The 27,185-nt window shown below is 42.9% G+C and overlaps 1 protein-coding gene across 1 annotated transcript in view; it reads left to right on the top strand.

The window, feature by feature from the left end:
- Positions 1–20,577: 20,577 nt before the first annotated feature.
- Positions 20,578–27,185, top strand: part of VPS8 (VPS8 subunit of CORVET complex) — a 300,926-nt gene continuing 294,318 nt past the window's right edge. The window contains exon 1 of the mRNA XM_068987935.1: positions 20,578–20,603. The gene's annotated coding sequence lies outside the window, so the exon portion shown is untranslated. The remainder of the gene's footprint in view (positions 20,604–27,185) is intronic.

Genomic DNA, 27,185 nt, shown 5'->3' with positions numbered 1-27,185 from the left:
GACCCTAGTCTCTTGCATCTCCTGCACCAGCAGGCAGGTTCTACCTTCTCTTGCACCGGCAGCCAGGTTCTGCCTTCTACTGCACTGGCAGGCTCCCTACACCACCTGAGCATGTGTGAGTATATTACTCGCTCAGTCATGTCCACCTCTTTGCAACGCCATGGACTGTAGCCTGCCAGGTTCCTGTGTCCATGGAATTCCCCAGGCAAGAATACTGGAGTGGGATCATCCCAATTCAGGGATCAAACCCAGGTCTCCTGCCTTGCAGGTAGATTCTTTACCATCTGAGCCACCAGGAAGCACCTGAGCATCTTCACAGAAATTAGGGGAAGGCCACTCCTCTGGGCTGAGGCCAGCCAGTGGCTAGTCACAGAGCTTGGCGAGCAGAGCCTGGGTCTGATCTTGCTTCTTTGGCCAGGTGTCCAACCCACACAACTTTCATGGCAGCCCTAGAAAGAATGCCAATTGAATGATGGAGACAAATAAAATAAGGGAGGCAGGTGGTAAAGGAAAAGGGGTGTTACAATTAGAAACATAAGAAAGCCTCAGCAAAGAAAATGACGCTTGAACAAAGACTCAAAGGGGATGAGTAAGCAAGCTGTGCGGCTCTCTGGGAGTAATGCATCCCTAGGCAGAGGGGACGGACAGTGCAAAGGCTTGAGACAGGATCCTGCCTGGCATCTCTGAGGAGCAGCCAGGGGGCCAGTGTGGCTGGAGCGCAGAGGTGGCTGGAGCAGGGAGCACAGGGGAGAAAGGGGTAGGAGATGGATCAGAAAGGCAGCTGGGGGCCAGACATTGGAAGGACTTTGGCTTTTGCTCTGAGTGACAGGGGAAGCCTTTGAAGGATTTTGAGCAGGGGAGGGACATGACTTGACTTACTTTTTAATGAGCTCCATCTGGCTTGAAAATACAGTTCAGAAGGGAAGAATGGAAGCAGGGGAGTGTTGAGGAAGCTACCCCAGTGACCAAGATGGGGTGATGGCAGTTCTGACAAGGGAGTCAGCAGAGGAGGTGAGAAGTGGTCAGATGCCAGATATGGTTTATGAAGCCAACAAAATTTGCAGATGGATCAGATACGGGGTGGGAGCACACAATGACCTGAGCCATGGAAAAATAGATTGCCATTTGCTGAGAAAGAGAAGGCTTCAGGAGGCAACACTCGTTGGGCACAATGTCAACATTTTAATTTGAGCACTCGTGGGAATGTGCAAAACCGCCCTCCCCTGTAATAGGCCCTGACCCTTGCAATGACCCCAAATTACAGAGGACAAAACCCAGAGCCAGAATAACTTGTTTGAATCTTGCCCTGCTAATAAGTGACAGAACTAGGATTCAGACAGATCTGTGTGACTCCCAAACCCAGGTTCTTCGCCCCATACCACGTGATCTCAGAGAATTCCTTCCCCTCCGATGACCAGAAAGAAACTACTCCATGAGCCACGTGGGAGCTGAGCCTGTGCCTCTATCTCTGTATTGCCAGAGTCTGGATTTGGTTGAAGAAACTAGTCAACAACACTCCTCCTCTCAACTGGAGTCATGCAGATAGAAACACCAGCTTTTCTTTGACAAACTTGGGGTGGAAGATGAGGCTTGATGGGTGTCCACAGGGAGCTTCTTGATGTTGGCCCCCACCCTGTAGAGCTTGGTTGCTGCTGCGGGCCACATCATAGACCCTGGAGGCGGTGTCCTGCGGGCAGACCTTCTCTGAGAGAGAGGGATGGAGAGGAAGGGGGTGGGTTTGGCATACTCTGGTCTTTCTCTTAAACTTGCTGTTAGATAAACCATTCCTCTCACAGCATGGAGATGAAGGTCTTCTCAGGTTTGACCCCCACCCCAAACCTGGCATGTGATGCCACAGCTGCTCAGAAAGTGTTTGGGAAAAAGAGTAATCTTTTATGGCTAAAATACAAGCAAGTACTTACTACCTTTCAAAGACTAGAGAAGGCACTTTGCACACGTTTCCTCCTCACCATTATATAATCCTATGAGGTAGGCAATATTTTTATTTCCGTTTTACAAATGAGAAAATGGAGACTTTGAAAAGTTAAGTACTTGACCTAGGGTGGAGCCGGTATTTCAGCTAGGCGGTGTGTCCCAGAGTGAGACCTCCGGATGAGCACATGCACTCCCCCCACGTGCTGGTGAAGCCCCCACGTGCTGAGGGCACAAGACACACCATTAGACACTAGCATGAAGTGTGTTGGGAACCAGATGAGTGAGCTGTTGGTTCTGCTTAGAGTTGGGGTGGGGGCAGAGGGGATTGTTAACAGTCCCAGAAAGAAGGTGACAGTTGACATGGGTCTCGAAGGACAAGAGGAATTTGTCCAAGGGATGAGATTAAGGGAGGGAGGAAATGGCATTTTAAGTGGAGGGACTGGCTTGGGCAGAGATCCTGTGCCTTGAACAATATATGGTCAGTTCAGTCGCTCAGTTATCTCTGACTCTTTGTGACCCCATGAATTGCAGCATGCCAGGCCTCCCTGTCCATCACCAACTCCGGAGTTTACCCAAACTCATGTCCATCAAGTCGGTGATGCCATCCAGCCATCTTATCCTCTGTTGTCCCCTTCTCCTCCTGCCCCCAATTCCTCCCAGCATCAGAGTCTTTTCCAATGAGTCAACTCTTTGCATGAGGTGGCCAAAGTACTGGAGTTTCAGCTTTAGCATCAGTCCTTCCAAAGAAATCCCAGGACTGATCTTTAGAATGGACTGGTTGGATCTCCTTGCAGTCCAAGGAACTCTCAAGAGTCTTCTCCAACACCACTGTTCAAAAGCATCAATTCTTCGGTGCTCAGCTTTCTTCACAGTCCAACTCTCGCATCCATACATGACCACTGGAAAAACCATAGCCTTGACTAGATGGACCTTTGATGACAAAGTAATGTCTCTGCTTTTGAATATGTTATCTAGGTTGGTCATAACTTTCCTTCCAAGGAGTGTCTTGTAATTTCATGGCTGCAGTGATTTTGGAGGCCCCCCTTCAAAAAAATAAAGTCTGAAACTGTTTCCACTGTTTCCCCATCTATTTCCCATAAAATGATGGGACCAGATGCCATGATCTTAGTTTTCTGACTGTTGAGCTTTAAGCCAACTTTTTCACTCTCTTCTTTCACTTTCATCAAGAGGCTTTTTAGTTCCTCTTCACTTTCTGCCATAAGGGTGGTGTCATCTGCATATCTGAGTTTATTAATATTTCTCCCAGCAATCTTGATTCCAGCTTGTGCTTCTTCGAGCCCAGCTTTTCTCATGCTATACTCTGCATATAAATTAAATAAGCAGGGTGACAATATACAGCCTTGACGTACTCCTTTTCCTATTTGGAACCAGTCTGTTGTTCCATGTCCAGTTCTAACCGTTGCTTCTGGACCTGCATACAGATTTTTCAAGAGGCAGGTCAGGTGGTCTGGTATTTCTGTCTCTTTCAGAATTTTCCACAGTTTATTGTGATCCACACAGTCAAAGGCTTTGGCATAGTCAATCTAGCAGAAATAGATGTTTTTCTGAAACTCTCTTGCTTTTTCCATGATCCAGCGCGATGTTAGCAATTTGATGTCTGGTTCCTCTGCCTTTTCTAAAACCAGCTTGAATGTCAGGAAGTTCACAGTTCACGTATTGCTGAAGACTGGCTTGGAGAATTTTGAGCATTACTTTACTAGGGTGTGAGATGAGTGCAATTGGGAAATAAGGGTTTCCCTGATAGCTGAGTTGGTAAAGAATCTGCCTGCAATTTAGGGGACCCCAATTCTATTCCTTGGTCGGGAAGATCCCCTGGAGAAGGGATAGGCTATCCATTCCAGTATTCTTGGGCTTTCCTTGTGGTTCAGCTAATAAAGAATCTGTCTGCAATGTAGGAGACCTGGGTTCAATCCCTGGGTTGGGATGATCCCCTGGAGAAGGGAAATGCTAGGCACTCCAGTATTCTGGCCTGGAGAATTCCATGGACTCTATAGTCCACGGGGTTGCAAAGAGTCGGACACCACTGAGCGACGACTTCTCACTTCACTCACTTGGGAAATAATGTGTGGACCAGATTTTTCAGAATAGGATCACAAAACGGCAACCCGCCCTCCAAATTCAACCTGAAGACAAGTGTAGTATGTACTTGTAAGTTGTATACTATAAATGTATTTTTAATTGTCCTAACATTTAAAAATTGAGTAATTTCTCATAAAATTCTGGACTTCTGGCTTTTCTTGAAACGCTGGAAGATAACTGCATCACCCTAGCCTTGCGTTCCTGTGTGGCCACCTGTGCTGGGAGCTGAGGATCCGCTTCCTCCTTCAGGTGGGCACGTGCTCCCTCCCACTGCTTCCCACTCCCAGCACCTGCTTGCTTTTCCCATTTGTTTAACAAACCTCCCTGGCTCCTACAGGCCTTGGAGTTTGCAGCCTTTGGGCTAGATACTCAGATGGAGCTTTGATGGGGCTGCTGTGCCATGGCAGGACTTTAAATTTTATCCTGAAGGTTATGAAAGAGAGGAGCACATGATCATATGAGCACAGAAGGCAGGGGGATGGGAGAGAGATGGAGGTAATGAAGTTGTTAGGCACGAAGATACCCATGGATCCTTCTGGAGAATTCCTCCTCTCGGTGAAGCAGTAGTTATTCCAGGACGGTCACTGTCATGGGCACTGGACTTCGAGTCAAAGGACCTGAATTTTAAAAGAAGGCTGTCCTTTCAAACAAGACCTCCAGCAACTCTGTCTGTTTAGGAAAGGAGGAGACTTGGGTCAAAGTCTTGGCTTTGCCATTTGCTCTCTGCATATTTCTGACAAGTCACTTAACTTCTCTGAGCCTCAGTTTCCTCAGCTGCAAAACAGGAGTAACATTACCTAGTTTACAGAGCAGTTGTGAGTATCGAATAAAGGAAGGTGTTTGAACTTGTTTGTAGACTGTAGAGGTCCAAGAGAGAGTAGATTACTGGGATTGATCTTACAGGAAGACCTCAGGTGCAGGGCTTGGCTCTGGGAATCCCAGACACCTAGAGGTGGCACAAACCCCAAAATATCTGGGGTTCCTGCCATCCTGGGGCTTTTCCTAGTGACAGACCACATCAAGCTGCATGAGCAAGAACATATGCATAAGGATTTATGTCACCTGCCTCTTCCTACACCTCAATACACACACACACACACACAGAATCTAGTGGAAGGGTAAAAACACAGCATGTAGTCTGAGCTGGATTTGGCTTCTGGGCTTGGGGCGGGGGAGAGGGGACCCAAATCTCCTGCATCTAATATACAGCATCCCGATGACTTAGGGAGGGAGGCCGCACAATCTGTCTGGTTTTCAGCCTCTCCTTTCTTCTCTCCCTTCTCTGCCCTGCCGCTCTCTCCTCCCCCTCCCCCTCACTCCATCTCCAGCCCTGCAATTCATCACTGCTCTGTGTCCATGCCCTCTGTGACCGCGTCTCTCGGCAGCACTACTTTTGCATTTTGATGTTAAAACAATATTTTACCCAATATATGACAGCACTTGGAGCATTTGCAAAGGCCTTTCACATCTGTTGTTTCGTTTGATCCTCACCAGGTCACTGTCAGGTAGGCAGGAAAGGTATTATTAGCAAGGGTGATAGTCAAAATATTTAACAACCAATATCCAAGGGGCCCACCAATTGGAATGGATGCAGGCCATACCGCTGGGCAAGGGCTGGAAGCATCCTCCCTTAGTTAGTGGAGGAAGGTCTGGGGAGGGGAGGGTCTCCAGAGGAGGGACCAGGCAGGAAGGGGCTGGGGAGGGGGCCAATTTGGACTCGGGGAAATGGCTTTTTCTCAAGCAGTGTAGAAGCATGTCTGTTTCTCAAGCATGTATAACTGTACCGGTGCCTACAGCTGACTGACTGTCAGGCCAATTGCACGGATGTGAGAATTTAGGTCCAGGGAGGTCAGTCACTTGCCCAGGGTTGGAGGTGAAAAGAGGACCAGAAGTTAGGTCCCCAGACTTCTCAGGCCGTGACTTTTCTGCTACTTCATAGCGCAGGCTAACTGCAAGAGCTTTTGTTTGTATCTCACCCTCCATGATGACAGCACAGCAGCCTGGAACACTGGTGACTGCTGCTCCTGAAATATGATCCTCCGCCTCACACTTCCCTTCACACTTCTTTTGCCAAGTCTTATCTGCTCTCTGTCTCCTGTCTCCTTCTCACATGTGTCGTGATCCTGCCCCCTGAATTCCCCCACTTGACTGTCTCATGACCCCATTTTCCTTTGTACTGCCTGTTCATGTTTTTGTAAATATAATTTTTATTAAACTAATAGTGTTTGGAAGTGAAATAGTCCTAGTAAGTATTAATATAGGGCTTCCCTGATAGTTCAGTTGGTAAAGAATCCGCCTGAAATGCAGGAAACCCGGGTTTGATTCCTGGGTCAGGAAGATCCCCTGGAGAAGGGATAGGCTACCCACTCCAATGTTCTTGGGCTTCCCTTGTAGCTTAGCTGGTAAAGTCTCCACCTGCAATGTGGGAGACCTGGGTTCAATCCTGGGGTTGGGAAGAAAGGCTACCCACCCCAGTATTCTGATGTCGAAATTCCATGGGCTGTATAGTCCATGGGGTCACAGAGTCAAACACAACTGAGCCACTTTCATTTTCAAGTATTAATATAATGAAAAACCAATTGCTCTCTGGTTTATTGCTCCTTACCTCTGATTTCTGCTTCTCAAGAGGTAATGACTTTCAACATGTTTTTGCTTTTTCTTATTCATCTCAAATTTCTAATGGAAGTAAATGCTTATGTTGCAATTTTAGATTTTTTCTATTTCAGATATTATCTATTGACTTCTAGCTCAGATGCTGTCAGTGTCCCACCTGTGCCCCTTAGACATTCCCATGCAGCATCCTTCCTCCTTTCTAACTGCAAGGGTTGCATCTCTGTAGCTGAAGGCTCTGGGACTCTGCCCTCACATGCAGCAGGCTGACGGGAAATGCATATGCCACCTTCCCCACCCGCAGCAGTCCTTAACCAGCGACTTTCAGGAACTGGTGTCTAAATATCTCAGCTTCCTCCCTTTCAGGTGGAATAATTCTGATTCTATATTTTCTCCCATTTTCCAGACTTTTCCCAGAGGGAATAAGTTCCAGTTACTCATTCTTTATTGGTTGTTTCCCCCTCCCTATGTTGCTTTCCTGCTTCTCTCTGAGTGTCCCTTGCACTTCCAGATTCAAATAAACTACCTGTCCTAGTCCCAGGGTCTACCTCTGGGGAAATCCAAGAACGTATCTTTCTTACAGGCTCTTTCCCTGCATGCGTGTGCACACACCTACCCCCACACCCATACCCCCCCCCCCCACATTCTTTCAATATTATTGAAGCACGGTTTTTAGTTAAATCAACATTCAGCATTTACATGACTATGACTATGTAAATACTGCTCACAGCTGACTGACATAATAAACTATGTATGATTACATTTCCTTTTTTTTCCCACTAAAGTTAATAATTGCTTCTTTTCTCCCCTGTGATTAGTTTTCTATGCACTTATCACCAATCCTTCTCCAAACTCTCTTATAGGCTAGAACTCTTTCTAATACTCAAATAAACTGGATTATCTATACATATGTTCTACTATCTTCTTGAAAACTTCACTCCTGGAGCCTGAGGTTTTCCTGCCCCAGGCTGGATCAGTGGCTCCCCTGGGTTGCCGTACAACTGTCATCCCGGAGCTTCCTTGATCATCTTTCTGGAAAATTCTTTTGTCTTTCTCATGTATTAGATTCTCTTTCTTTCTTGGATCCCATGTCTTCTTTCTTGGTTTATTTCTCATTCTATCCGTTAGTAGCTTTATAAGAATGGGTACATCACAGACACATTTTTTGAAACTTGGCATGTCTACAAGTAATTTTGTTCATGTTTATTAACAGTTTGATTGCCTAGAGAAGTCTAGATATAAAATAATTTTCTTTCAGAATTAGGAAGAAACAGCTCAGTGGTCTTCGAGCTTACATGCAGCCATGCTTTTATTTGTTTTTGTTTTACTTTCTATAGTAATTTGTTTGAATGATATGTTTAATATTTATACATGGATTTTTATTAGCTGTTCTGTAATATGCTTATACATTTTTGTATTTGAGATGCTTTATATATTAATTTCAGTTTTTTATTTTATGAAAAATTTTATGACATCATTGAGATATATTATTGGATTTATAAAATTCACCCATTTCAAGTGTACAATTTAGTGATTTTTCACAAAATTACCAACTTGAACAGTCATCACCACAAACGAGTTTTATTTATTTATTTTTCAGAGACATGAAGCTTTCGTCAGGTTAACACATGATTTTGCCAGAGCATTTACTTGTTTTTATTAAGTCGAAGTGAAGACGCTCAGTCGTGTCCGACTCTTTGCGACCCCATAGACTGTAGCCTACCAGGCTCCTCTGTCCATGGGATTTTCCAGGCAGTAGTACTGGAGTGGATTGCCATTTCCTTCTCCACGGAATCTTCCCAAAGCAGGACTCGAACATGGGTCTCCCGCATTGAAGACAGACGCTTTACTGTCTGAGCCACCAGGGAAATCCTTGATTTTTAAATGAATTTACTTGATGACTTGGCATAATAGAGATCCAATTTAGGACATGGTCAATGTCTCAACCTGAAGTCAGTCATCTTTGGCTCATGACCATAAGTCAGTTCTAGAAAATTTTCATCACCCCAGTAAGATTCCTCTTGCCCAATTCAGCATTGTTTTGAGAAGTCTGATGCATAATGAACCCCAATCCTTTCTATGTGGCCCAGTTTTTCTCTCTAGGGATTTTAAGGATCTGCCTTTCTATTTCTGATGTCTGAAATATTACAATGATGTCAGTATAATCTTTTATACCATTCTGGAAATTTTTTAAATTATTTCTTTGGCAATTAATCTCCAGAATTTTCTCAGTGTCCTCTTTCTTGAATTCCTGTTCTTATATTGAACTTTCTAGTGTAATTCTCTAGTGTTCTAATCTTTCTTCCCTCAATTTTTTTTTTAATCTCTTATTGCTTTATTTTAGAGAGACCTTCTAAATTTTTTTCTTCCAAACTTATACAATAAAAAAAAATTTTAACTCTCTTTATTGGTAAAAGTTCTTTCTTATCTCTGAAGGTTCTTTTTCTATAGACCTAATCTTGTTTCATGGGTACAATGGTTTCATTTCCCTCTGAGGATATGAATAATGCTGTTAAAATTTCTTTTTCTTGAATTGGTTGTTTCTCCTGAGCCCACTGAAATCTCTTTGCGTGTGCACTGGGCTGGTTGAGTGCACTGGGCGGGTCCAGGGTGGAAAGCGGGCGGGAGAGGCGACCAGCGCCGCTGGCCTGAGACTGGCTCCTCACGCCTGCAGATAAGCGTGGTTAGGACAACGGGGTTCCCGGGGCGGGGCAGGGATGCCCCCTTTCCCCCAGGCCCCCCATGCTGGGCAGAGCCCAGGCCTGCAGTGGAGGAGTGGACCACATCTCAGTTTATCCAGCAGACACTTGCCCAAACTCTTTCCTCTAGAGGGTAAGTCAGGCTTTCTGAATTCTGGTAGCCTAAGGAGGTCAGAGGTGGAGGAGACTTTTAATTAAGGTAATATTAAGGATGGAGATTTTTACTTAATCCCCCTGATTTCAGTATGGTGCCTTATGGCTTTGTCTGCTTTTCCTGGTATCTTCCCCAAGTCCACAGTCTCTCTCGTTCGGCCACTCCAGAGGCCTACATTTTGCTGGGTGGGATGGAAAAGCCATCTGGCTACAAGGAATGGAGAGAAGAATCAGACTTTTAACTCTTCCTGTGTTTTCAGCCCGACTCCATCCCATTAGCTTCAGAGTTACCTGGTACCTCTATTTTCTAAACTTTCCTGGGTTTGGTGGCTTTTTCTGTTTGTTTTTCTTTCTTTTCTTTTTTGGTTTTGGTTTTCATATGAAATTAGCTTCCTTCTTGAAGGCTTTTCCACCTCTGTCTGCCCTGCAGGCAGCTTTCTTGTCTTTACTTCATCAGTTAATACTCACCCAACTACTTTTCATCTTTCCAAAATTTTTTAGTATCTTCCATCAGCTATTGTCTCTTCTCTTGTTCCTGGAGTCCTTGTGGTTTTAAACTTTATGATTTACTGTCATTTTAGGAACAGAGTCAAATGCATATGTTTAATGTGCCAAGTCTAACCAGAAATTCCCTTCCTTTTCTGTTGCCACAGTCTATAGCCTGACTCACATTTCTACTCTGGACTGCCCCCAAATAAATAGTCTCTTTCTGGCCCCTTTACCTTTGCCAGTAAAGTTTATGGAATATTCTCCTTACCTTCTTTGCATCCTTCAAGGCTATTATTAAATATCATAGCCATGAAAACTTCTCCAGTTATCACTGCTAGAAAAATATCTTGCCCTCTTCTAATTCCTACTGCGTGTTTCAGCTCTCCTAAGACACCCCCTACCAAGTGGTATGTACATCCATCACCTTTCTTATATAAGTTCCTTGAAGGGAGGAACAATATCTTAACATCTTGAATTGCTTTCAACCAGATCAATATGTTTTTGTGGAATAATAACTGTAATAATCAAATGTTTGCTCTAACGTGTACATTTTTAAAATGTGCATTTCAACCACAATGGTTTTTAACACTCACAGTGTTAAAATTCTGTAAGTTAGAGTATTAGCTTCAAGTTTTGGATGAGGAAACATGATGTTAAACTTACCCAAAGTCCAAGCAGGAGGCAGGATCAAAGGTCAAATCCTATTCTCTTTGTCTCTAAAGTCCAAGTGGTGTGTTTCAGTAATCTTTTAAAAAAGTATTGTTAGTTATCTTTGTTTTATTAGCTTGGATACTTAACATTCTTCTTCCAACTATGCACTGTTCTCTCCACTCTGAAAGTGTAGGCGCATTGTGGTTATACCATTCATTCCAAACCCTTGTCCCTCCAGCTGGAATCTTCAGGTTGGCCCCTGTGTATCCATATCTGTCACTCATTGGGCATTTACTCTCTGCCAAACAATTAGTAATAAATATGGTTAAGAGCATGGGCTCTGAAGACAGATTTAAATCCTCTACCTACAGCTATAAGTATGGGCAAGTTACAACCTCTCTATGCTTCAGTTTCTTCCTCTATAAAAGGAACTTAATAATAGTAGATACCACATAAAGCTATGGTGAGAATTAGATAAATTAAATACACATAAACTGCTTAGATAAGTGTGCAGAAATTAATGATACCTCTTATTTTCACATGCTTCATCTCATTTAACTTCACACCGACCCTATCAGGTAGAAATTATTATCTTAACTTTGTAGTAAGGAGCCTGCTATACAGATATACATTGAGGTCCATCTGACACCAAAATCATGTTCTTAACCACTGTACTACCCAGCCAGTGAGACAGGCGCTGTATGTGGACATTTTTCAGGCTTTTAAAATTTGGTAAATCCATGAACAAGACAGTGAATAACTTGATCTCCAGAGAGAAAGTGAGAACCTCACTCTGAGTATGGATAAGAGCCATCCTTAGCCCTGATAACACTAGAGTTGGGAAAGCAGGGCTCCAGCCCCCACTGCTGTGTGACATCCTCCCCACACCCTACCCTTGTCTTGTTCCTCTCATCTGTAGGATGAAGGGTTGCACTGGCCATCTTCAAGAGCCCTTCGGTTCTCTTGCAGTCTCCCAGCAAAGCCAGGGTACTATCCGCTGAATGCCAGCACCATCTGGTGGCTGTGGGCCATAACCCAAGCCCGTTCCTTCCACTGCCACCTGGTGGCCACTAATGCCACAGTGAGTTTGCATGGCATTTTGAATTTAAAAAAAAATCAAATCATTCACACGTTATCTTTATAACAACCTGATAATATATGGAAGGTTGATATTTGTATTCTCTTCTACCAACATAAAACTGGTGTGCAGAGAGGTTAGGTGATTGGCATGGAGTCACACAGCAAGCTGGTTGGGTGTCAGAGCCTGGTCTAAAAGTTTCTGGGATATTAAGCTACCTCTGAAACAGATCGAGTGGACATTATTGAGAACCTACCAAGTGTAAGATGCTCACATTCATTTAGTCTGAGAATATCAGTGAGGTTCTGTGAGGCTAAATCATTCATTCAGCATGGGCATACAGAGGCAGGATCTGAACTCAGATTCTACAACTCTACCCAACCATATTGCTCCTCTTCCTCCTTCGTGCCTGGGACTGGCACACAGAACAACCGAGTCTTCTACCCTCCAGAATCCTATAATTCCTCTTCGGGACTGAGTCTCTACGTTTTGGCTTGGCTGATTGTCACCCAGAATAAAGACTATATTTCCCAGGCTCCCTTGCAGCTAGATGTGGGTGGGACTCGTATAGGCAAGTCTAAGAAAGAGTCTTTGAAGGAAATGGGCATAACCTTCTTTGCTGGCAGTTTCTAAAACAGTTCCTAGTGATCCTACTTCCTGGATGTCACATTCTTGAGTAATTCCCTCCCCTTGGGTGTGGGCTGGAGCAGTGTTTCTAAGAAATAGAATGTAGCATAAAATGATGGGAAGTCACTTCTAAGATCAGCTTACAAAAGACTGACTTCCATCTTGCTCACATTCTTGATGTGTCTTCTTGCATGCTTACTCAACTAAAACAAGCTGCCACATTGTGGGTGGAGAAGCCCATGTGACAGGGAACTAAGGCCCTCAGTCCAGCGGCCTGCAGGGAAGCGAATCCTGCCAATACCACGTGAGGGAGCTTGGAAGCCAGTCCTTCCCAATTTGAGCCTTGAGATTCACAGAGTGAGCCAACACCTTGGTGGCATACTTGTGAGAGACCCTGAGCCAAAAGGCCTGGCTAAGCCATGCCTGGATTCCTGAAGTTATGAGATGATACACGTTGCTGTCTTATGCCTCTAATTTTTGGAGTAGTTACACAACAATAGATAACTTACATACCTTCTCCTTTCGTTCTCTCTCCCTTGCCAGTCAGAAGGTGGTTTGATGGTTTGAGAAGACAACTTGGACCGGGATATAGACTTGGGAACTGAGGACCCCCATGAGGAGAAATGAGATAGACAGAGTTTGGGGCCTGACACAGTGGAACATTACTATTATTTTGAATTTTCTTTCATTTTCAGCAGAGCCCAACTTTTCCCTTTTTGTTTCAAAGAGGTATGTGTCCTTTTAGTGTAAGCAAGGCTATCCCAAGCAAAATGGTAAAATAGGTGAAATTTGCATTTGATGCCTGTTTGTTCCTGCATCTTCTCTACTCTTTTCTAGCTCTTTCCCTTGTCTGATGCCCAGTTCATGTCCTCAGGGCCTTCCTATGACCGTCTTAATAGAACAGATCCCAGCCTCACACTTCCCTCTTCACTCTCTTTTTGCTATTGAATTCCAGCAGGGCTCTTGTGATGCCACTTCCATCAGGAGTCTGACAAGTGTGTGCATATTTGCTTGCCGGAGTATAGGAGGAGTGGCAGGGGTGGGGCTGGAAGACAAAATACTTTAAGTAGCTTTCAAATGATGCTATTTCTGAAATTGTGGATTTATCAGAAAGAGATATTTTAAAATAGTGAGATCTTCCAGGTTTTTCTCAACTAAGTGCATGTGGGCTGCTCTGTACTCTAAGGCTGAAGAGAAAGAGGATGTGGGAAGGCCCTAGAATGAATGGGTGAATGAAAAGGAAAGGCAACTGTTGTCAAGAATACAAAATGGTAGAGAATACAGATCTTACTTCCTTTATGACTTTGGGAAGCAATTTATGGTTCCTGAGTTCCCTACCCACCTCTCACTCTCATTCTTTTTTTCATTGCCATTCTAGTAATACTTGGATATAAAATTTTATTCTCACTAAAGGTCAGAAGAATTTGGCTTTTTGAGCTTTCATAATTTATTTTTTATTATGGGTCTTAATAAATATTACATTTTAATTGTTTGTTCCTGCCTAGGGAAGATCAGGGAGTATTTCTCATATCTTTGTTTCGGGCACCAAGTATGGTACCTAACAGATAGTAGGCTCAAGCACTCAGTACATGCTTGTGTATGCCTAAGGGGGGTAATTTATTTCTTAGGAAGCATCCTCAGGTCAGAGGATGCTTTCCATGCAATACCCCCTCCACACACAAATACAAACTGTTACTGCAGAATTCATTTACTTATTTAATAAGCAAGTATGGAGCTCTTAACCATATGCCAAGTACTGTTCTAGATGCTTAGGTTGAAAACATAAATGAAACAGAGCCTCTCCTTTCATGGTGCTTATGTACTAGTGGGGAAGACAGAAACTTAACCGATAAATAAGTAGAATAAACGGCATTTTGGAGGATGATGAGTACTATGGAAGAAAATAAAGTCTGAAAGGGTGGTGAGGGAGTCCTGGGGGAAAGAAGGTGGCCTGTGTGAGAGTCAAATGTGCCCCCCACCCCCAGATATTCTGAGTGCTCCCCTATACTTCCTGGCTTCCACTGCAGCAAAGAAGAGCCAGGTGGCTGGTGTTGGTCAGTGGACTCCGAGCAGAAGGGGTACATATTTTCAGGCCAACGCAGTTCAGAGTTGGTAAGCCTTTTCTATCCACCTTCCTCAGAGAACTTGGAGGCATGTGTTCAGCTGAGAGTGTCACCAGATGGGAAGAACCTAAGTCTCTGAGTCCTGGGTGGAGGCAAGTACTCCACCCCCATCTGCTTTGCTTTTGTTGCCCTAACACAGTGGCATTTGAACCGAGTCCCAAGGAAGGCGAGGGAGTGAGCCATGTAGTTAACTTGAGAGGAAGAGGGTTCCAGGCAGGGGGAACCTGAGAATGACATCTGGACCAGCTTGACTTACTTATAGACAACCAATTTCACTTCTCTCCAGCTGTCTTGGGTGGTTTGGCTTGTACACCAGGTTCCTTTTTTAAAAAGGAAAAGAGACCAATTTATTTTGTGATTGTGAGCAAAGAAAAGTGGTACAGCTATCTACCTCTTAGCCTCTTCGTTCTCAGGTCTCAGACTTTTTTTGTTTCAGGATAGATGTTGCTTACTCTGGATGTAATGCTGATGGCAATGTCTGGATCGTGCTTTCCATCCTCCCTGGGGAGAGCTGGATGAATAGGGTTGGGTATCAGGCCATCCTCCTCCTGAAGCATCCCTTGGGTGGTGCTCCCCTTCTAGCTCCTGGCCATCAGAGAAACTCACCCTCACTGATTTCCATGCTCCAAGGCTCCTACATCATGTGTGGGACTTTTTTTTTTTCTCAAAGATTTAATTTCTCTTAAGACCGCTTCACGGAAGTTCCATTTTAATTGCTATTGTTTTGTCTTACTTAAAAAGACAAGTTTAATACATCCAAACATTCTTTGGTCTAGATCTGAATGACCTGTACAAGGTTAACTTTGATGAATAGTACATTTTAAGCCAAAACATACTGTCTGAACTCTAAACATAGTATAGCTTCTGGTGCTTTTATCAAAGGCAAGGAAATCATAACAATATTCTGTATAGAAAAACTCTAAATATAAAATATATAAGCTGATTCCACTTTTACTTTTTTCTTTTGTTAAAAAATCCCAATGCCTATGTTTACATAATTACACATGAAATTTTAAGAAACCTCTAATACCAATGTTTCTCAAACTTAAATAATGTTCAGTTTCCTTGTGGGGGAAAAAGAGTCTCATGGACCTCTAGAGTTGGCTTAAATTATTTTTTATGATGTTGCATACACATATATATCCATGTGTATATATGCAAACTTGACACTAAGGAAAAGATTAATTTTTATGGATTTTACACATCTATAAAACCAAAACAAATTTATAAATTAAATACAAACAAAACTACAAAATGGGGAAATTAAAATTTACAATGTTGATTTAATATAAGGAATGGTATTTTGCTGAAACCAAATTGCCCCTCACAACATAAATATTTTACTGACTGCAATAGCACAGACCTATTTAACCACATACCTCGTGATGACTCACTTCTCCCACTAACCTTTGTTTGTATGGTATACCACAGTATAATTTGGCTATAACTCGTTGTGACCACATCATTTATTTTTTAAATCCCTCTTTGTTTTTTTCCTCATACGCCTGCAACAATTCACTTAGTGCTATTTGCCAATCACAAATCCAAACAGAGGCAGTGAAATTGCATTCCCAGAATAACTATAAAGGGTTGGTAAATATATAAAGATATTCCTCCCCACCAGTAATCCAATACAAATTAAAATTAGAGCCACTTCCATTATCAAACTGGCAGAGCTTTTGAAAAGGATAAAATAAATGCTGGTAGGTATATGTGATGGGCACCCTTGAACACTTCTGTTGAGAATGAAAAGTGGCCTGACCTTTCTGGAAAGAAATTTGGCAGTAGGTATTCACAGACTTAAGAGCTTTCAGAGCATTTCAATTAGTAATTTCACTTACAGGCTTTTATCCTATGGAAAATAATTTTGAAGTGTGGGCAAAGGTTTCCTTATAAGGATATTCAATGCAATATTCTTGTTAACAGTGAAAAATAAGAAAGCCCCTCTAAGTGTCCAAAAATAATAGCATCAACTATATTATCCATAATTATGTAGCCATTACAAATATTTATGAACAATTTGAATAACAGGATATAGTGTTCAAGATAGAACATTGAGAAATATGGCCATTGGCAGAACATGGATGGACCTAGAGATTATTGTACTAAGCGAAGTAAGTCAGAGAGAGGAAATACAGACACCATATGATATCACTTATATGAGGAATCTAAAGTGACACAAATGAACCTATCTATGAAACAGAAATAAACTCACAGACATAGAGAAGAGACTTGTGATTACCAAGGGGGAGCGAGGGTAGAGAAGGGATGGACTGGGAGTTTGAGGTTAGCAGACTACAGGATGGATAAACAGCAAGGTCTTACTATATAGCACAGGAAGCAGTATTCAATACCTTGTGATAAACCTTACTGGAAAAAAATATGAAAAAGAATATATATATATATATATATATATACGCACACGCACACACGTGTAAAACTGAATCACTTTGCTGTACAGAAGAAATGAACACAACATTGTAAATCAACTATACTACAGTAAAATTTAAAAAACAACAAATGAACAAACAAAAAGATATAACATGGAAGAAAAAATAAGCAGGATGCAATACTGTATTTTATACATAGTTTTATTGTAAAAAAACTGTAAATATGCAAAGTAAAAGACCCAGTGAAAATAAGCCAAAACAACAAATGCTTTTTCCACCTGAAATGTAAGTAATTTGTGCTTTACCTTTTTGTAGTTCCTGATTTTTTTCAAGTTTTGAATAATCAGTATACAATTGTTTTGTTTTTATAATTACTGTCAACAGTCCTGTAAAGGATAGCATGTCAGCTTGGACCATGCTCAAACAGTCCTTATTATGAGTTGGAATTGCTTCCCTACAATATCTATCCACAGGTCCCAGATTTACTTTCTAGAGTTACACAGAGTAAGTCCACAACTGCTGCAGGGATATTTCAAAAGGGTCAGTTAGCAACCTTCCCCACCTCCCACCTCCATAACCCAGCTCTCCACCCCCACTTCTGTCAATTTCTTCTCTGCCCAACACTTCAAACTGTTCTCTGTCAGACAGGGTTTCTGATCTCACTAGCCTGCTTACCTTGCTCCAGACAGGCTCCTATTTAATAGGTTTCCTCTAAAAATGTGATAGTCAGACCTGAAAGCAGGTCTCCAGAGTTCTAAAGCACAGTTGCAATTATGCTACTCCTCTGCTTAAGAACTTCCAAAAGCTCTTACCAGAAGAGCAGATTCCCCCCACCCACCCCCACCCCAACCCCAGCTTGGCATTAATGCCCTCCTGGATCTGGTTCCAGCCTTTTCTACCTCTAACACACTGTATATCTGTGCTTTCAAACTATGGGTTGCTATGTATTAGTGTCATGAAATCAATTTATTGACCAGAATAATAAAAAAGAGTAGAAAAGGATAGAAATACCAAGTTGCATTGCACATACTAAAGGCAATTAATATCACAGGAAGCACACACACACATACCCACACAGTCAATAGGTCATAACTGAAGTCTATTTCTTACTGTGAGTGATGATCAAAAAAATTTGAAAGCCACTGCCCATGCCAGAGCCACCTTGGGTCAGCAGCTTGTCTCTAAAATAGCTTTGTACTGCTTTGATCCCACTGTTCCCTCAGCCAGGAATTCTCTCTGCTGTCTACTGAAATCCAGGGCCCTAATAAGATGGCGCATACTCCCTGAAGTGTTCCCCATTTTCCCTCAGGTGTAATCCTGAAATGATGGTCTCGTTTCTTCAGTTCAGTCCCTCAGTCGTGTTTGACTCTTTGAGACCCCATGGACTGCAGCACACCAGGCTTCCCTGTCCATCACCACCTCCCAGAGCTTGCTCAAACTCATGTCCATCAAGTCAGTGATGCCATCCAACTATCTTGTCCACTGTAATCCCCTTCTCTTGCCCTCAATCTTTCCCAGCATCAGGGTCTTTTCAAATGAGTCAGCTCTTCGCATCAGGTGTCCAAACTATTGGAGTTTCTGCTTCAGCATCAGTCCTTCCAATGAATATTCAGGACTGATTTCCTTTAGGACTGACTGGTTGCATCTCCTTGTAGTCCAAGGGACTCTCAAGAGTCTTCTCCAACACCACAGTTCAAAAGCATCAATTCTTCGGCGCTCAGCTTTCTTTATAGTCCAATTCTCACATCCATACATGACTACTGGAAAAATCATAGCTTTGACTAGATGGACCTTTGTTGGCAAAGTAACGTCTCTGCTTTTTTATATGCTGTCTAGGTTGGTCATAACTTTTCTTCCAAGGAGCATCTTTTAATTTCATGGCTGCTGTTACCATCTGCAGTGATTTTGGACCCCCCCCCCCACCAAATAAAGTCTGTCACTGTTGTTTCCCTTCTATTTACCATGAAGTGATGGGACCGGATGCCATGATCTTAGTTTTTTGAATGTTGAGTTTTAAGCCAAATTTTCACTCTCCTCTTTAACTTTCATCAAGAGACTCTTTTTCTTCGCTTTCTGCCATAAGGGTGGTGTTATCTGCATATCTGAGGTTATTGATATTTCTCCCAGCAATCTTGATTCCAGCTTGTGCTTCATCCAGCCTGGCATTTTGCATGATATACTCTGCATATAAGTTAAATAAGCAGGGTGACAATACATAACCTTGACGTACTCCTTTCCCTATTTGGAACCAGTCTATTGTTTCATGTCCAGCTCTAACTGTTGCTTCTTGACCTGCATACAGATTTCTCAGGAGGCAGGTAAGGTGGTCTTGTATTCCCATCTCTTGGAAGAATTTTCCAAAGTTTGTTGTGATCCACACAGCCAAAGGCTTGTTTCTTACAGCACTCAAAATGGTTTGCCTTGTACTGTAACTTTGTACACTGAGTTCTTAAGAGTACCTGGAGGGCAGGGTGGTGTCTTACCCACCTTTGAGTCCTTCAAAGACCCAGAAGCATAGTGAACCTGGCTGATGCTCAATAAGTGTCTTCCCAACTGAATATTTTCTATATCTCCTCCCAGGAACATTTTTTGATATTTTCCCTCCTTCTATTTTCTTGACCGTAGGCCCCAGCAGGCATAAGATCCTGGGGTCCCTGTTATCTACAGTGATGGCTCTAAAAATCAGTCTGTCCTGAAAGTGTTTATCTTTCTTGAGAAGTAATACAAGAAATAAATATATGCTTTTATTCATTTTAAAGATATCTCCTTTATTTGAGAGCTTCTCTCTCCTATACTTTTGGTGTTAAGATATATTTTTATGGAGCAATGTTGATGATAAACTAGAAAATAATAGTTGACCTTTAGTGTGTGTGTGCTAATTATCTTTACTTGGCAAAATAAAAAAAACTAGTAATTCTATGCTCGTCTTTAAAAAGATTAAAATTTGCTGGTTGCAAACTCTGAAAGCCTGGGAATCAATTACCCTTTCTGGGCTGGCTGAAGATAGGTTCACTTTCTTAAATGCTAGATAAATTCACTAAATAGGCCTGGAGGAGGGTTTCTCTTCTCATCTCGAGGACTATTATTTATTGATCTGCGCTCCTCCTGTTTCCACTCTCTAGTTCCTAAATATGTTAAACTGAAGTGAAGTCCCTAAGTTGTGTCCGACTCTTTGCGACCGCATGGACTATAACCTACCAGGCTCTTCTGTACATGGGATTTTCCTGGCAAGAATACTGGAGTGGGTTGCCACTTTCTTCTACTGCTAAGTCACTTCAGTCGTGTCCGATTCTGTGCGACCCCATAGACGGCAGCCCACCAGGCTCCCCCGTCCCTGGGATTCTCCAGGTAAGAACACTGGAGTGGGTTGCCATTTCCTTCTCCAATGCATGCATGAAAGTGAAAAGTGAAAGTGAAGTCGCTCAGCGACCCCACGGACTGCAGCCTACCAGGCTCCTCCGCCCATGGGATTTCCCAGGCAAGAGTACTAGAGTGGGATGCCATTGCCTTCTCCGCCATTTCCTTCTAATTACCCCTTAAATTCCTTGACCTAAATGAATCTCTGGCCCTTTAAATGGGGGCGTGGCGTAGCGTGGCGGACCGCTCAGGAGAGACCCGGGAGAGATAAAGAAAGCGGAAGCGTGGCCAACGGGTATATGCTGCGCGTGCGTGAGGCTAGAACAGGGGGCGGGGTTACGTGGTCTGTGGGTTGCGGGAGGGTCCTAGGCTGGCGCGGCAGAGAGCTCAGGTAAGGAATCTCCGGAGAGCGGCCCAACAGGGTGAGGACGCCGGTCGGGGGCTGTACGCGGGGCGGCAAGAGAACGCGGGCCGGGTCCCCGAGCCTTGCCCCTTTCCGACAGCGGCGCGGCTTCAGACAGGCTAACTGGACCAAGGCCCACCGACCGGACGGGGTTTTTCTGGCGCAGAGGGGAGTACCCTGTGTTTGGCCTGGAAATGGATTAGTTTCCACTTGTTGGTTTCATGGAATGAGAGGCTCAGGTGCAGAGGCACTTGCTTACCCAGATTGTGAGTCTTGGAGGCCGGCAGTCACTCCCCCAGAAGGAACAGGTGTGTAACCTGCCTTTGGGGCCTAGGGCACAGGTGTAGTCTCTTCCATCCCTCGAGGCCTGGGATGAGTGTGCTTCTCTAGTGTGGAGCCGAGGCTTAGGCGGGGTGTCCACCTCTTAGGATTTGTACACACCCTGTGAGGTTCTGTCCATTTCTCTCTGGTTGCGAAGTGTGCCCTAGAGTGAGGGCAGCAGGGGACACGTGGGTCTCTAATGTTCGAGGCCGTTCCTGTGTCCTGGTTAGTTCTCCGAGTGTGGTACTCGGGGGTGGGGGGTGAGGGGGAGTGGTGGTGGCCGGGAAGGGCAGAGTTGCCTAAAATGTTTGGGTGTGTTTCAAAGGAGAGAAGGTGGGATAAATTAGTGTCAGTAAGAGAGGATCCATGCCACCGGTTTTCAGTAACTGCTGGGGACCCTTCTCCAAACAGGCATGCCTCCTTCATACCCTGCTAATATTAGACTGATACTAGAATGGTCAGGAAGGCTGTGTCCACTACCACACTCCCGGCACCCCAAAGAACAAACCAAACGTGGTTCTTAACTTGTGGTGCCAGCTTTACTCCAGATGTCAGCTATTAGGAGATCAGTTATGAATCAGGGTTTCAGGTATCTGATGTAAATAGGGATGGAGACTCTACATGTGTTTGTGTAAGATATGGGTTTACTCATGGTTAAACTTAAGAAGAGTAGATATTGAAATCTCTGGTAATAGCTGGTGTATTCCATAGAATGCAGAATAAAGATAAACGAGAAAAAATTCTGGTTGATCTTTTGGGTTTCTTATCTCAAAGAGACATAGGTGAAAAAATTTTTTCCAGGGGTCAAGGGAATAGTATGTTGCTTATCCTTTATACATTTCCTTTGCACCTGGACCAGTATCAGCAGATGGGTGTTTTCTGTCTTCCAGAATACTGGGACATCTTGGTGACTTTTCAGCTCTTTCTCACCCTTTTATAGACATTTCAACCGCTGTGATATCAAATGTAGTTATGTATGTTAATGAAAAGTAAGGCCTGTTGAACTTAAGTGTATTTAACTTTTGATACATTTATAGTTTTCACAAGAGTTTAGATATCATCTTAACCTACAGCTTCAGGTGTCATTTGTACGTATTTGTAAGAACAAACTGTTCTGTTCTTAAATGGATCTTAATGTATGAATTATCTTCATTCTGTGTAACAGCCTTTCTGTTACTTCATGCAACCCTAAGCACCTCAGAGAGAAGAGAAAACTCCTACCTCTAATATTTATAAATTTCAGGAAAGGACACTGGTTGGCCAGATTGGATATGAGTGTCATGTACTTATTCTTCTGGCTAAGAAGATAGGGTATTTGATTGGCAGAACTACCAAAATTACATGGTTGAAACCTCTGTTTCTGAAGTCCATGAGGAAAGTGAAATGAGTACCCTCAAGTGTGATGCCCAGTGAGCTACAAATAACATCATCCTTGATTAAAACTACCTTCACATGGATCAGAGTATAAATTTTCAAGTCCTGTGCTCTATGCGCTACACCAGTATAATTAGAAAGAAAACACTTTCAGACTTTTTTTCTGTCTTACATGTAAGTGTCTGGTTGCAGTTCAAGGTTAAAGTGACTTATTTGACATCACCTGTGACTGGTGGTGTAATATCTTTACTGCTAGTTTCTGAAATCTTATTTTTCCAGTTTTTCCTAGGCCCTTGAAGAAGGTTCCCTGGTGGCTCAGCTGGTAAAGAATCGGCCTGCAATATGGGAGACCTGGGTTTGTTCCCTGGGTTGGGAAGATTCCCTGGAGAAGGGAAAGGCTACACTCCACTCTTCTGGCCTGGAGAATTTCCATGGGGTTGCAAATGATCAGACATGACTGAGCGACTATCACTTTTGAAAAAGTACCTTGAAAATTGAGTACCACCGCAGTACCCTGTGAAGGAGTCATGACATATGATCTCTTAGGAAGTCAGTCATAGCCAGTTTTTGCTCCATGTTGAAACAGCATGCTGTGTGTTACTTTGAGCACAGGTGAAACGGATTGTGTGTGAGGCATGTGAGAAGTGAGACTGATGAAAGGCCAGCAGATACCCATCCCTTCCCCACACACACTCAGAAGTTTGTAATTATTGAGTGGAATGGTATGCAGAGTCCAGCCCCTATGAGAATCATTTCTTTTTTTTCCTTTCTGTTTGCCTAAGATAATGGTTGAATTCCTGTAAACTGAATGAATGTACGATGTGCATGCTTAGTCACTATAGTCATGTCTAACTCTTTGCAGCCTTATGGACTGCAGCCTGCCAGGCTCCCCTTTCCATGGAATTCTGCAGGCAAAAATACTGGAGTGGGTTGCCATGCCCTCCTCCGGGGGATCTTCCTGACCCAAGGATCCCGACTCAGGTGTCTCTTAACCCCACCTGCATTGGTAGGTGAATTCTTTACCACTAGTGCCTCCTGGAAAGCCCCAAATGTATGATAATTTTTACTATTTTCATCTTGGCCTATAGGTTGAGTTAACATAAAACAGCACAAAATGTTTGAAATTATGGAGTTTGTGTCGTGTCATACGTGAGCAAAATGGTCATTTAAAAAAATGTTAGAGATTGAAAAAAAACCTTAATTGCAGAGAGGGGAACTTGCAAGGTGGGGGGCTTTTGGGGAGTAGAATGACTAACCGTATTTTATTTTGAATGACCAGAACTGCTGTTTAAGGCTCTAGAAGCCAGTGATGCAGCATTGCTTGGCTGTTTCTGTGGGGAGGGCGAGTAGATGCATGGATTGATGTAATTAGGCACTGGGAATACAGTGATGGAAAAAGGGCAGATGTGATCTTTGCTTTCTTGGAACCCACATTCCAGTTGAGGGAAGGAAATAGAGGTTCAGACAGTGAAAAAAGTGATTGTAATGTGATAGGTGTAATAAAAGGAGAACAATGTTACAGGTACCTACTTACTGGGAACCTAGTCTAGTTGAGCAGGGAAAAAAAAAGACTTGAGGAGGCAAAGGTTTAGCTGATATCTGAAGGATGAATATGATCATCTGTAGTTGACAGGCCTGATTGCATAAAAGTGGAACTCAATTATAACTTGGCTTATTATGGTGTAGATTCCTATATGCTATGAGTCAAGTAGTGTCCTCTGAAGCTTAACAATTACAGGTAATTAAACTGATATATTTAATTCACAACACAAGAGTTATTCCTGTCTTCTAATTCTTGTGTTGATCAGTAGATATTTATTGAATGTCTGTGTAGCTGTGCAAGTTAGTGAACCCAGTGATGCAAAGACACTTGGTCCCATTTCTGTTGTATAGTTGGGGAGAAAAGATGATAGTCACATGGTAAGTTAACTAATGAATCAACATAAAGAAGGTGCCATTCTAAAGGCGTTCATTCTCGATTCTGAGGATGCTTAGGGAGGGAAGGCTCCCAGAAGGAAGGACAGAAAGAAGGAATTTAGATAAATGGAAGGAAAAGGAAAGGGGTGTGAGCTAGTGTGAGCAGACATGGAGGAAAAATGGAAGCTGTTCTTGAGGGACTCTGGATACATATAATAAGGTTAGTTTTAAAGGAACTATTATTCTTCCTGGGATGGTTTAAATTTTATCCTGTAGGCATTGGGGAACTGTTAAAAATGAGCCCATTTACCAGAGTAAGATAATAGAAAACCTCACAGAAGTTCATTCTCTGTTACATTTTTCTTCACAAAACAAGCCACAAGGAGACAACTCAAAACAAATAGAAAAGAAACACTTGGATTGGAAAGACCAGAAACAAAGTTGGCATATAAAGTTGCTTCCATGTCATGATTTTGTGATGTCTTTCAAAGGCTATAGTGTAGTAGGAAAAAACCCAACTTGATTTGATTTCAGTGTAATGTGCTAAGTGTCTCATATAACACTTTTGGGAGGAAAAGAATGTCAGCAAATTAAACAGGATCCTGAAACTTGAACAGTTGGGAATGTCTGCTGAAGTTTAAAAAAAAAAAAATAGTAGAATTCCAGTTTAACCTGGCTTAATATAGGTCACATTCTAAAGTTCTTATTCAGTTGGCCAGTGTCGTAATGGGGTCATTGCTGTTTATATGGTACACATCTTTTTTTTCCCCCCAGGTGTTTCTTGGGCCTCCTTTAGTCATTGGTCAGGAATAATTAAGAGGGAGTAGCCTTGGGAGCTCTCAGGATGTCAGACAATCTTTGGTTGAAGCTATTAAATTATTAGTTTATCAGCCCTCAGAAATGGACAACATACTGGGTAATCATGATTCTGTGATATACTTTCTCTGTTAGATTAATCTGATTCACGTAACCTGTTGTGTAGTTTGAAGGTACACTCTGGCATGGCATCCCCTTGAGAACTATAAAAACCCTAGATTATGGGATGGTTGGGTGAAAACTAGTTATAGAATTGTATCTCAAGAGGAAATTACTAATAGTTCATTTCTTTGTTTTGCATCAAGTGTATAATGTCAGTCAGTCAGTTCAGTCACTCAGTCATGTCCGACTCTTTGTGATGCCATGAACCTCAGCACGCTAGGCCTCCCTGTCCATCACCAACTCCCAGAGTTTACCCAAACTCATGTCCATTGAGTCAGTGATGCCATCCAACCATCTCATCCTCTCTTGTCCCCTTCTCCTCCTGCCCTCAATCTTTCCCAGCATCAGGGTCTTTACAAATGAGTCAGGTCTTCACATCAATTGGCCAAAGTATTGGAGTTTCAGCATCACTGTCAGTCCTTCCAATGAACACCCAGGACTGATCTCCTTTAGGATGGACTGATTGGATCTCCTTGCAGTCCAAGGGACTCTCAAGAGTCTTCTCCAACACCACAGTTCAAAAGCATCAATTCTTCTGTGCTCAGCTTTGTTTATAGTCCAACTTTCACATCCATACATGACCACTGGAAAAACCATAGCCTTGACTAGACAGGCCTGTGTTGACAAAGTAATGTCTCTGCTTTTTAATATGCTGTTTAGGTGTAATATCAAGTACCATGTATTAAGTGTTTCATCAGTAGTCTGCATTTGGAAGAGTTTGCTCAATAAATATATGGGCAATACCAAGTGACAAGGGAGGGGTAGGTATTTCAGAATGCTGGTGATATGGCCAGAAACAATTGAAGTTTGCTAGTATATTCATTTTCTATTTCTGCTGTAACAAATTACCACAAATTTCATGGCTTAAAAGAACCACATATTTATTATTTTGCAGTTCTATAGTGCACCAGTCCAGCATTGGTCTTACTAGGCCAAAATCAAGCTGTGGCAGGGCCAGGGTCCTTCTAGAAGAGAGTCCATCTCCTTGTTTCTTGCAGTTTCAAGAGACTGCCTAAATTCCTTGGCTCCTGGCACCCTTCCTCCATCTTCAGAGCCTGCAGCACAGCACTTCTCTGACCCTGCTTCTCTTGTCACATCTCTTTCTCTGACACGGTCTTCTGCCCCTTTCTCACACTTTTAAAGACTCTTTGGTTACACTGGGCTCATCTGGATAGTCCAGGGTAGTCTCCCCAACTCAAGATGCTAACCTCTACCATTCTGTTTATGTTTTGCTTGTTTGTGTTTAGTCACTCACTTGTGTCCAACTCTTCTGCGACCCCATGAACTGTAGCCCACTAGGTTCTTCTGTCCATGGAATTCTCCAGGCAAGAATACTGGAGTGGGTAGCCATTTCCTGCTTCAGGGAATCTTCCCCATCCAGGGATTGAACCCAGGTCTCCTGCATTGCAGGTGAATTCTTTACTGTCCAAGTCACCAGAGAAGTCGATTCAGTTCATGAGGAAACTTTGCTATTATTGTTATTATAAGAAGTATAGCCTTCCGGTAAGGTGACCTTTGGATATACTTAGCACTGGCTAGACTTTTACAAAAGTACCAGATCTTGTTTCAGGGTCTTTAAAAGAATTTGGAAATCTTGCAGTTTTAAATTTCTTGAATACTTGTTCTGTGTTCAGACATTATTCTAAATGCTTTACAGTCATTCTATCATATGTTCTTCACAGTAACTCTGCAAAATAGGTAATTGTATTCCTGAGAGTTGGGAGTCTTAATTGTGACTCTTCCCCCTCCCCGCCGCCAGAAAAAAAGAAAAACTGGGGGACTATGTTGGCTTATGTAGCCTAAATGCTGGGAAGCTATGTCCGGAGCTAACATCCTACATAAAAGATGGGAACCTGGGGCTTGCATTATATCAGTACACTCTTTCCTCCTCTTCTCTGGTTCTGGTTATAGGTTGCTTTCATTCTTGAGCAAGAATGAAATTTGTACCGAGAGAGTAAATTTTGTTGGTAGAGACAGTGA

This window comes from Capricornis sumatraensis, chromosome 1, assembly GCF_032405125.1.
Source record: "Capricornis sumatraensis isolate serow.1 chromosome 1, serow.2, whole genome shotgun sequence".
NCBI lineage: Eukaryota > Metazoa > Chordata > Mammalia > Artiodactyla > Bovidae > Capricornis > Capricornis sumatraensis.
This window is presented reverse-complemented; position numbering and strand designations above follow the sequence as displayed.